The sequence below is a fragment of the Chlorocebus sabaeus genome, chromosome 8, assembly GCF_047675955.1.
Source record: "Chlorocebus sabaeus isolate Y175 chromosome 8, mChlSab1.0.hap1, whole genome shotgun sequence".
NCBI classification, from domain to species: Eukaryota; Metazoa; Chordata; class Mammalia; order Primates; family Cercopithecidae; genus Chlorocebus; species Chlorocebus sabaeus.
In genome coordinates, this window is record NC_132911.1 from 82,541,046 (window position 1) to 82,554,056 (window position 13,011).

General features: G+C 33.4%; 1 protein-coding gene across 5 annotated transcripts in view; it reads left to right on the forward strand.

The window, feature by feature from the left end:
- Nucleotides 1–13,011, forward strand: part of PKIA (cAMP-dependent protein kinase inhibitor alpha) — an 83,442-nt gene that overhangs the window by 54,401 nt on the left and 16,030 nt on the right. The window lies entirely within an intron of this gene.

Genomic DNA, 13,011 nt, shown 5'->3' on the forward strand with positions numbered 1-13,011 from the left:
GGCCATAAAACTTTTTGAATGAATGAATAAGTCCCCGTGATTCTAAGGACAATTATAAGACCAACACAAAACACATATTTGCCAAGGTCTATGACAGAAGTATCTGTGACATGAAAGCCTGAATCTGAGTCTGCTGATATAGCTGACCATTTTTCTAGTTCTGAGACTGCTTTTTAATAATTTACGTGTTATCCTTTACATTTAGGCATAGTACCTTCATTAGATTTACTATTCAATGATTTGGTCTTAGGGAGAAAATCCATCAGATAAATTTCTTAACTATATTACTTGCAAACTTATTTTTTTCAAATTTATAACTGATACAGTAATTGTACATATTTATGGGGTATAGTGTGATGTTTAATGCATTTATACATTGTATAATGATCAAATCAGCGTAATTGGCACATCCATCATTTTAAGTATTTATTATTTCTTTGTGGGGATAACATTCAGAATCTTCTAGCTATCTTGAAATATACAATGCATTGTTATTTGCTATAGTCAACCACTGTAAAACATATTTGTTAGAGCATTTTTAAAATGACATAGTTAAGGGCAATTTCAGAATCACTAGCTGCTAAAATTGTTATGTATACTTTTCCATGGGTAGTACAGCTGCAGCAGCTATTTCTCTACATTCTGCTGTTGCTATCTCCTGCATTTCCAAGAGAGAACAAAATCCATTTCATTAAAGAAGGAAATGTAAAATTTAGCATAATCCAGTTACCACAAAACCAAAACACTCACACACACACTCTCTCAGGTGTGAAAGTGAACTAGTGATCTAAAATAGCACCCTGAAACTCCTTTCAAAATTAGAGGACATTTACTCATATTTGATTATTTTATTCTTTTATTAATTATGATATTCAGATATACTTACTAATAACAATTCTGTATTGTTAGATGGAGCATTAACTATGTACCATTTTTGTCTTCATATGTACTTATCAGTGAGCTATGAGATTGCCTCCCACACCTTATTCTTTTCCTGCATTCTCTTGGGAACAGGAGAAGTAGCTATCAGTTGTTTTTAAAATTTCTACACAGTTGAAAGACTAGTATCACTTAAATAAAGATAGAAAATTGCCCCAAAGTAGGGAGCTTCATTAGGTAGCATAAAGTTCTCATGTGAGAAAGGAAGAATTTCTTTTCTCATCTGAAAGGTCTCTAAGTACAAAATATTCATAAATAAATATGTCTGTGGTTTTGGATTAGATCTCCATCTCTACAATTAATGTCTAAGGGTTATTTTCGGTGACCAGGAAATTTTTATTTTAAAAACATTATTATATAGTATTTGATACATGCAAAGTAATGCATGCAGATCTGTTATATGTAAGTTATGAAATATAATAAAAACAAACTCTTGCAAACACACCACCAAAACTGAGAACTAGAATCAACACTGCTGAATCTTTCTTTTTTTTGCTTTTCTCTGGTTCTTTTTTTTTTTTTTTTCTGTCATAAATAGCGTAATTCTGCTCTTGGTTTTATATTAACATTCATTTAATTTTTACGTATTTTTTACTAAGTATGATATGTTTTGTGTTTTATAAAATTGGCATCATACTTTATGTAACTTTGCTTTTTTTCACTCAACATTATTATGTTTCTAAGGTATGCCTATTTTGTTTTAGCTAGTATTTATTCATTGTTACCACTGTATAATACTATGTTGTATAAATGTAAAAAATGTGTATATTATCCTGTTGATGTTATTTGAGTGGTTTTGGATCTATTATTAACAATATTTTATGAGCATCTATTTTAATGTCTCTTGTGACACACATGCAAGATTTAGCTTAACATGTGTAACTAAGATTAGAACTGCTGGGTAATTAGGAATTTGAATATTCAGCTTTAAAAGATAATGCCAAAATGTTTTTCAAAGTTACTGAATGAAGTTGCAGTCCTATGATTCTACAGCCTCACCAGTTAGATCAGCCAATCTAGTTAGCATAAAACCTCAATTGATCTTTGTGCTGGTTTGCTAGGGCTTCCATAACAAAATACCACAGAGTCTGTGGATTCAATAACAGACTGTATTTTTACACAGGTCTGGAGGTTGGAAGTCCAGAAAGGTGTTGGCAGGTTTAGTTTCTCCTGAGGCCTCTCTCCTTTACTTGGAGACTACCGCCTTCCTGCTATGTCATTGTGTGGCTTTTTCCCTGTTTGCACGTATCCCTGGAGTCTTTTTCTTCTTATAAGGAATCCAGTCATATTGGATTAGAGCCTCACGCTTAAGACCTTATTTAACCTAAATGACTTCTTTAAAGAGCCTGTCTCCAAATGCGGTCAACTGAGGACTGAGGCTTCAACATATGAATATCTGGGGCACATAATTCAGTCTCTAATAGTTTTAGTTTGCATTTCTTTAATTACCAATAGGTTGAAAACCTTTTCATCTGTTTAATAGTCACTATGTTTCCTATTCTGGAAAATTGTGAAGAATATCTTCTTTTCATTTTCTATTTATCTTTTCATACTTATTTCTCATTGTTATCAAGTTAAATAGGTTTTTGGAGCTTGAGCTTAGATCTACCATCATGCTAATGTTACCTGTTAACAAGAGTCAATTTTCTTAACAAAGAAGAATAAATGTAAAAAGGTTTTAAATGTCGTATGTCAGCTCTGTTCCATAGAAGTTTCTGTGGTAATGGTAATGTTCTCAGTGCTGTCTAACACTGTATCCATTAGCCTTGTGTTTTTTTGAAGAAATAAATGTAAATTAAATTAAATTAAATTAAAATTTCAGTACCTGGGTCAAACTAGGCTACATTTTAAGGGTTCAGAAGCCACATGTGGCTAATGAGTGAACTGTGCAGCTTTAGATGGTTAGATAATGGACCTCTACTGTCCCAGGATTTTGTCTTTGACAGTGGCATAGTGAGATATTTTATGTAACAGTTATTCTGGCATTAAAAAGAAAAGTTAACTACCATTAGACTCAGCAATCACATTACTGGTTATGTACCTAGAGGAATATAAATCATTCTATTATAAAGACACGTGCATGCAAATGTTCTTTGCAGCACCATTCACAATAGCAAAAATATGGAATCAACCTAACTGCCCATCAATGATAGACTGGACAAAGAAAATACGGTACATATACACCATGGAATACTATGTAGCCATAAAAAAGAATGAGGTAATGTCTTTTGTGGGGACATGGATGGAGCTGGAGGCCATCATCCTTAGCAGACTAATTCAAAAAGAGAAAACCAAATACCGTATGTTCTCACTTATAAGTGGAAGCTAAATGATGAGAATTCCTGAACACAAAGAAAGGAACAATAGACACTGGGGCCTTTTGAGGGTAGAGCATGGAAGGAGGAGGAGGAGCAGAAAAGGTAACTATTGGGTACTAGGCTTAGTACCTGGGTGGCAAAATAATCCATGAAACAAACCCCTGTGACATGAGTTTACCTATATAACAACCTGCACATGTACCACTGAACCTAAAATAAAAGTTTAAAAAGTTAACTAAAATGTAAAAAAAAAAAAAAAAAAAAAAAAAAAAGGATAAAGGAAAGTTAGTTATTTCTAACTTTTCAAAGTAACCTATACGACTACAATTTATATCCTAAACTACTTCTTGACATAAATGTTCGCTTTATAGTGAGGTTCATTGTCCCAAAATGGCACATAGCAAAGTATCAAGAGGTATCCTTATTCCTGATTATGCTGTAATAGAATGAAGACCTTATCTGGTCTTTAGTGTAATTTGATATTGATCTGTATCAGTCTTCATATTCAAACATATTCAAAATTATCTGCTAGTCCCGTGATGGTTGTCTTTCTTTCGTTAAGCTAATATCAACATGTATAAATAAAGTTTTGATTGTTTTCTCCTAAAATCTCCTATCTGTCCATGTGGAAATGCATCTCTTACTTTTTCCCCCTCTTATAAGCTCTTCTTACAATTTAATCTTCATGAGTCTTATTTCTCCTAGCTCTAATTACTTAGAATTTTATTTTAAAATGTAAGATATCACTGATAAGCCCCTTTTTAGTCATTTTATAGATGACTTATTGATGATTGAAAGATATTCCAGACAGTGTGTTAAAGTAATAAATAATACTCGGTAATCAGAAAACCTGAGTCTTAGTCTTCACCCATAAAAATGAACAATGTGAATTCAAGTAAGTCATTTTATATGTAAACTTTATTCTGATTCTAAAATTGTTATGATCGTTTATAAAATTCTGTTTCACTTATGACAAGTCACAAGCCTATAAAGGTTTTAAAATCTATTTTAAAATTATGAAGACTCAAATATTTTCCCCTGAATTTGATATTAAACTGTAATCATTCATCTTCACTTACAGCATGCTGTAGCTGCAGTTAATAGAAAGACAAAATATTATGTCTTAACATTGTGTACTTGTATTTTAAATGAACACTTTTCTTTAAAATCATGTTCTACCTAAATTCTTGATGCCTTTTTCACATTTCCAGTTCCTATGTTGTTAGAATCAATCACTTGTAATAGGAAAAAAAAACAGAATCATTCTTTTTTTCTGTTTGCTAAAAGTTCTCTTTAGGATATCAAGTTTTAAGTTATTAATACAACAAACTTTAGAAAATAAGCTCTCATAATTTCCAACATTAATGCTTTGTTTGACTGGCTTTTAGAACACCATACTCTCATAGTTTTCTTCCTTTTTCACTTCACATTTCTTCCTGGTCTCCTTTGTGATGCCTCCATTTCTTAGTGTTTGTTGCTAGAGTGCCCTAAAACTCATTCCTGGCCCTCTACAGTTTTCTGTCTGTGCACATGAGTTTTATTCTGCCATTGCTTCAATAGGCAGATGACTATGACTCCCAAATTCATACCTCTAGCCTTCACCACTCACCCAAACTTGAGACTCATAATTTCCATTTCCTACTAAATATCTCTACTTCATATATCACAGACACTTCAGAATTAGCAAATACAATGAAATAGTTTACTTTTTTCTATCACTTTCACTCCAACTGTTTCCATCTCCATAACTCATCCATTTGCTCAAGTCAAAAGCTTTGGATTCATCCTTAAACTTTCACTTTCCCACAGTTTCTACATCTAGTCCATGAGAAACTCTTCCACCTCTAACTTTAAAATCTATCCTGAATCCCTCTACCTCTCACCGTCTTCACCCTACTGCAAGCCATCATTGCTTGCTTCACCTAGTGCAACAGGCAGTCTCTTACAGGATCTTCCTCGTTCCCCTCTTGCCACAGCCCTTCTAGTTTATAACCAGTACAATAGCCAGAATAATCTTCCAAATAAATTTAAACCAGGTAATATTACTGTCCAAAACCCTGGTTCCCATCACTTTTAAAATAAAAATTAAACTGCCTTCTTTGACCTACATGGCCTTAGTCAATGTTCATTCTGCCTTACTGTCCAAACTCATTTACCACTTTCCCCCTCACACACTCACCTCTAGAATGTTTTTCCCTAAAAGACTTTTCCAGCATCAGGACCTTTGCACTTGTTATTTTCTGAACCTGGAAGACCTGTAAGATTCCTCAAAATAAGATCTCAGAAGATAGTTGCATTTTTCATTTTGTGGAGACATTTGGTGAGAGACATTTTGCAAAAGATAGATACATTTTACTTTGGAGGGTATTTACACATTTAGCCATGAGCAAGTTTATTGAATAACAAATACAAAATGATAGAGCGAAGGTGTGTATTTTAAAGACAGAAATCTGAGGAATTGTAGACATGTGAGTTACACCATGGCCTCAATATTTAATGCACGAGAATCACCCGAGGTGAGTTCCAGACAACCATTTCCACCCATCAAGATTCTGAACAGGAAATCAAGAAGGCCTGGGGACCTGCCTTTTGACAAGGTCTTCAGGTGATTCTGCTGCATATGGTTTTGCAGACAACCCTTTGAGAAATACCAAGCTGGTATATTTGTTCAGATAAACATGGGCTGGTGCAGAGCACCAATGGTATACAATTGACCAGCACATTATATGAATCCTGAGTGGCCAAAGATGAAGAGGATCCAATAAAGACCACTACAGATACTATCCCAAGCACTCTTGGCATGCAGACTTGAAAATCTATTCACAGACATGAACTGTTAATCATTGAATTGTGCTATATAATTTTTTAAGTTGTGAGGTGTTAAAATATTTAGATAAATATTATAAATTTTGTCACATTTTATTGCTATAAATGATGCATACATATGTCATAATTATAAAGATACAGAGCATATAGATATAGATATGTAAAGAATATGTAATTTAGGCTTAATTATTTAGCTGATACTGCATATTGTCTTTATAACTTCCTAAAGAACCACTTCTAATATTTTTAGGAAAAAATATTGTTTTTCTCCATTCTTTACCACTTTCCTTTCCTCATCCTTTTCCTTGTCCTTTCCCTTCTTAAACAATTTAGTCCAAAAGCCATTCGATGAGGCCTAGTAAGCCTTTGACACGATGGGCAGGGTGGGTATACAGGGGATTGCAATGGTTGGGCATTGGCTACTAAAGCCCAAGAAGTAGAAGGAGGGTGTCTGCATGGAGGAGCCTAGTGTGAGATATTGAAAGTTATTGGAGGGAGAGGGGCATCTACATGGGGGAGTGGCCACAGCAACCACTCAATACAGATAGTTATAGTCTGTGCTAAGTGGGGAGAATGTTGTATGGGGTAAAAAAGTGGTAGCAACAATAATTTGTTAAAATACAGGGAGACTGATCTAGTAACTGAGAATATTAAAGATGAAGGTAATCAGTATTTCTCATTGTCTGAGGAGGAAGTTAAAGTATAATATAGGCAAAAGCTAGAATGAACTCTGGTGCTGGATGAAAATGGGGGAATGAAAGTGCTGGTTTTCAATATATATAGCAAATATAGAATTAAACATAGATGTAAAGTATATATGTATGTGACTATATAAATGTAGATGAAAGTGTTTTCACATGTATGCATGTATGTCTCTATACACATAAATCCCATAGCACAGTCTATTGCAAAGGCCTGGGGCAGCTATTCCCCAATAGCAATGAGCACACCTAGTGTCCAGATCTTGGTGTCTAGATACAATTCTCCTATTGAAGGAACCGGAGCTTTCTGGAGAAATGTCGGATTCAGAGCAGAGAAAGCATAAGATGACCCTAGAACATACTGTTCCAAGAATTAAGAAACATATCAAAGAATGATGGAGGACACATTGGCCAAATTGAAGGAATTTCCCCTGGGCAAATCTTGAACAGTCTGAGCGTCAAAATAAGTAATAATAGAAACTCGTTATAGTTAATTTGATAAAATAGTCAATGAGTTTATATCAATATAAATAAATTGAATACATTATGTTTGGTGAGAAATAAGATATTTACATAAGCACAAAGTATCTTGCCACAAAATGTATTAATGTTAAAAAAGAAAGAAAGAACTTTACAGTGGAGAGGACTGGCACCTTTTAATCAAATGAGTAAAATTAGTATCCCAATAAGGGTACAAATTAAAAGTTTGCCCAAGTTGTCTATTGATAGAATGTGGTGAGAATAGAGCTTCACTGATTTTCCTGCCAAAGAACACATCTGAATCTAATCATGAGACAAACATAAACAGCTAAATCAGCTAAATCCTACAAAATAACTAGTCTGTATCTTCAAAGGTTTTAAGGGTATGAATTTCAAGGGAAATCCAAGAAAAATTACCAGATAAAAGAAATTAAGAGAGGACAACTCAATGAAACGTGATTTCAGGCTAATCCTTTTGTTATTGAGGGCATTATTGGGATAATTGACAAAATTTCAACAAGTCTGAGGTTTAGACAGTACTATAGTAATGTATCAGTGTTAATTGTCAGATTTTCTTGTTAATAGTTGGATATGTTTGTAGGAAGTGTTTGGGGTTGACAGCTTACTCTCAAATGGCTTGAGAAATAAGCCATTTTTACTGTATTTTTTACTGTCATTTCAGCGTTTCTGTGTGAGATGGTATTTAAAAAATTATGAACAAAAGACAAGTCATCCCTGAGCCAGATAATCTTTCTTCAGGCGGCTAGTATAGTTAAAAGCTGTTTACAATGCTAGTCAGCTTCTAGTCTACTGGTACTAATCTCTCTTGCTAATACCATGTAATTCCAGAAATCTTTACTCCCTTCTTTCTTTCTTTCTTTCTTTCTTTGTTTTTTTGTTTTGTTTTGTTTTGTTTTGTTTTGTTTTGTTTTGTTTTTGAGGCTTTGGGATTTTTTTCCTAATGATGTTTGTATTAGTCCATTCTCACGCTGCTATAAGGACATACCCAGGACTGGGTAATTTATGAAGGAAAGAGGTTTAATTGAGTCACAGTTTCACATTGCTGGGGAGGCCTCAGGAAACTTAAAATCATGGTGGAAGGCACCTCTTCACAGGGTGGCAGGAGAGAGAATGAGTGCAAGCAGGGGAAATGCCCAACACTTTTCAAACCATCAGATCTTGTGAGTACTCACCATTACGAGAAGAGCATGGGGGGAACCACCCCCACAATTCAGTTACCTCCCTCTTGGTCCCTCCCACAACACGTGAGGATTATGGGATCACAATTCAAGATGTGATTTGGGTGGGGACACAAAGCCAAACTGTGTCAATGTTTTTTACTCTACAAATATCTATAAAATTAGTAAAGTTCTCTGTATTACAATAAAATCAATAAGATTCATAAGAATGAAAATAAGTTAGTCAAGAATTTTATATATTTCTACCTGCATTCAAATTGGAATAAATGGACATGAAATTCATAAGAAAAACAAATCATAAGAAGCATTCACACTCACAAACTCAAAACAGTTGAACATGTTTACCCTGTAAGAGGGCGATGGTAAAACAGCAGGGTAACAACTATATGTCCAAACAGAAACGTGACCTTTTAAATCATCCATGTCAGGCCAGGTAACAACTGGGCAATTCAGCAAACAAATTTTTAAAAATTCCTGTGTTCAATGATTTCTTAAATCCACACTTAGAAAAATGAAAAACTTGTCTTTAAATCTCAGAATCCTGGGCACTTATTAGTTAAAGCAAAGCTGTTGTCCTATTGGCCTATACCTGGTTATAAATAGCAGCAAGACATGAGAACACCCAGGGACACTGAATGGGCTTTCTAAATATAGCTTTTTCTTACTTCAAAGGCCTTTTAGAAGAATACCACACTTCGTGAAAACTTGCCCTTTATGAAGGGCACACAGACACTAAGGTCAGCAATTTTTAGACCTCAAAAAGTTTTGAAATATTTCTTTAGTTTGAGAATCCACATTTTGGAGGCATGAAAACTGAAGTGCAGAGAAATTAATATTTTTCCAGCATCAGATGGCAAGCAAGTACTGTAAAAATTATGGCATTGAATCCCCTGTCTTCTAATCAATTGAATGCAGCTTGTAACAGATTGCAGTAACTGCTTATTTTCATTGCCCTCAACACCACGTTCCTTCTATCCTTCCTCCATCTTGCTTTTGTGAGAGGGGATGATAGTATTACCTGCAAGTATTAGCTGTGAGAAATATTTTTCAATTTTATTTTTTTGTAACTCACTCTTGAAATGCTGTTTCTGTGTTAAAAATTTGTGAGAACATTTTCCTTTCTTCTTTAAATGACTCTGCTTGCATTTGCACTTACAGGTGAATTACTGTGTAACACTAAGTATAAAAACACATTTTAGTAGAGGAGATTATAGTTGGAGACAATAAGGTGGAGACTGGAGTTGTCATACCTTAGAGGGAGATGGCAGAGAGAGACAATGTTGGCTGGACCTAATCTATTCTAGCCTTCCTTAACCTATTTATGCCTAGTGTTCCATTATTGGAACGCTAAACTTGTGGGAGTCATTTACATCCCACTGCTCAAGGTCGTCACCAAAGTCTGACTTTTCACAAAATAAATTTGCAACCTCTGGCATCAATGGGTTAATTTAAGTCCCAGAGTGATTTCTGTTGTTTGCATTGCCACAGGCGAGGGAATACAGAAAGCAACAAGATATTCCTGTTTTCCCATTTCATACTAATTTCCTAAGGATCTCTATAAGACTTTAAATATATATATATAAAACAGCTTATCTTTCATTTTCTCCTACTCATTTGCATTTTAACATGTTGATAAGTAGCATTTAAACTCAATAGTTATGCTTAACCCTGTTCTATAATTTCTAAAAGTACTAGGAAGAGTGAGAGTGTGTGTGTGTGTGCGCGCGCTGCCTTTGCAACCAATAAAATAAAACTCTCAGTTGAAAAGCAATTATTTTCATGTAGATAATAATCAGATTTGATAGCGGGGCCAGCAATTGGTAAGTTTAAAATTCACCCTAGGTGACTTATATATGCAGCTGGTTAAACACCTCTATTCAGATGAAGCACTTAGATGGAAGTATAGCCAAGCAAGGCTATAATTTCATATCTGAAAACTGTTTTATCCTGAGTTATTTGCATAGTGCTTATTCTATGTATTTATAGCGTCTTTGGTTGTGTTATAAGATATTAAAAGTTGGTGTGAATTAAAGAAGTAACATGCAATGATTAAAGCCTAGAAGATAAGCACCAGATCTTCTAATTATCACTCAAATGAGTTTGGTTGACACAAAATATTATGGGAATTAGACACAAACATTGTTAATGCATAATGCTGAAATTAAAAGTCTTATAGTTATGTAAATATGAAAGATATTCTAATTTGTACCACAAGGTAATGAATTCAAGTATTTTTATTTTTAATTATTTACTTTGTGCCCTGAATTGTGCATAAAACACTTTCCTAAAATTTAGAGTGCAAACTAGAAAATATAAATCTCAAGTAGTTTATATTGTAGTCAAAGGAAAGATTTTGGGATCCTTTCATGTATCAGTTCACAGAAACCTCTTCATCAGATGGATTGGTATTTATTTGTTAAAATTAATGTTTACCATTTTAAATAGTTTCTTGAATATTCCTGGTAATGGAATAGAGTCATAATAAAAATTTCTAGTCTTGATAATAGAGTCAATAGTAGAGCTGCTCATATTGATTGTAATTTTGATAATATACAACATGTCATGATTTTTCCAGATAACAACTTGTCTCTTGGCCAAAATAAATACACATATTATTTATCTTGTTACCTTATAAATTTTTTTATTTTGTTAATATTGTGATTTGATCATGTTTTTTCACTAATATTTAAAAACAATTCAGTGGATAATCTCATTTTGAACTGTCTATTGATTGCTATATTCATTATATATTTTATATACATGGGTATATTTATCATTAGCCAAATTAATACTTTCTTATTTACACTTACATTTAAATCACATTTCTGTTCTTCAGTATTTTCTTTTCTCTAGAGCCTATTCTACTGACTTAAAATAGCCTGAAAAATTTGAAAATTATATTTAAAACAAGTGTATAGAAAATCTTTGAAATAACTTATAACAGTGTCAGAGAAAAAGAGGATTACACATTGTACTGAAAAGCATTCCATTAATAAAAAGATTAACAAAAAATTCTAACAACATTCAGACAGGTAATAGCAATGAAAAACATTAATTATGATACTAAACAATTATTTGCAAAAAATGCTATATAGGAAATTAGCATCTGCAGAGAAGATATTATAAATTGGCAGTGATTATGTGTAGATTTAAAATATGTTGAAACATGGTCATGGCAACTGTTTTTCTTTTTGGCTGAAAAGAGGCATATTGAAGTGTTTAAGCACTTTTTCAGTTGGAGTAGATATTTAGACACTACAGAAAATGCTTGCAGAATAGCAGATATTAACATGTGTATGAAATATATGTTTTTAATTAATGCATTGTCATTCATTCAGAAAAGATCACCAAGTTTAACTTAAATGTAGCATTGTGACATATTAAAATGGCATTCTTGGACTTTCCATGTTGCTGTTCCTTTTGCCTTCACTAAACAGCACTGGCCTCTCATTTATCCAAGTTAGAAATCTAGATGCAATTCTAAAATTGTCAACCTAGAATCCCCTACCTTCATGCTTCCCACTCAATAAATCACTAATTTCTGACTCTCCTATTTCACTGGACAGTCTTCTCCACTGTACCCCTGCTCTCTTATTCTCATGGCCTAGCATCTCTGCCTCAACCTGCCAATCGAAGTCACTTCTATTTCATTATGAGCAGGGTCATTTTTAAGCTTTCCCCCATCCTGGGCAATTGCACTTTTGGAAGCTCCACACTACATTTTATCAAATATATTAAAATGTACCAAATCACATATTTAATATAATTTATTACATAACTAAGTAGGAGATGCATTTTATGAGTTGTAATATTAGTGCTGATAATATTAAATAAACATACTTTTAATCTCAATTTTGCATTTTAAAAAATACTTTGGAAGCCTTTTTTTAGGTGTCAATATTTTTCTAGGTCTTTCTCAAGAGAGTGTGCTTTTACTATCACAAGGCAAAACAGCCCTGACAGTGAGGCAACTGAATATGAGGACCATCATCTGGATAATTAAACCAGATTTGTGGGAGATAGAATAGGAAGTCTTTGTAGAACAAATACAGAAATCAAGAAAAAGATGGTGGCGTCATTAATACTCTGCATAGCAGATCATAATATTCAAAACCCACATACTGTTGAGATATCAATAGACTGTCACCTTATGGAGTAATACCTCAAAACATAATGTAAACTACTTACATATTTAAAAAGAAATATTGATGGCAAACCATGAACAGAAAATGAAGTAAGTTTATACCCCAATGCAAATATTGGAAAATGGTAACTGTAAATGGTGGAATCACCTACTAGTTTCGTGACTTAAGATTTCTAAACCTTTATTATTTAATCTTTAAAAATGAAATAATGAGAACACAATTTTGAGAGAGTTCTTGAGAAATTTAAGTTATATACTCAATATACAAAGAGTGTGATATCTGGCACATATGTGATATTTATTTTTGTTATTGCTATTATTCATAAGGCACTATTAAATCGTAGCAGTTTTGTTATTCTTATGGTCAGTATTATATCTTGGAACAGACCAGAAAATGTTACTGA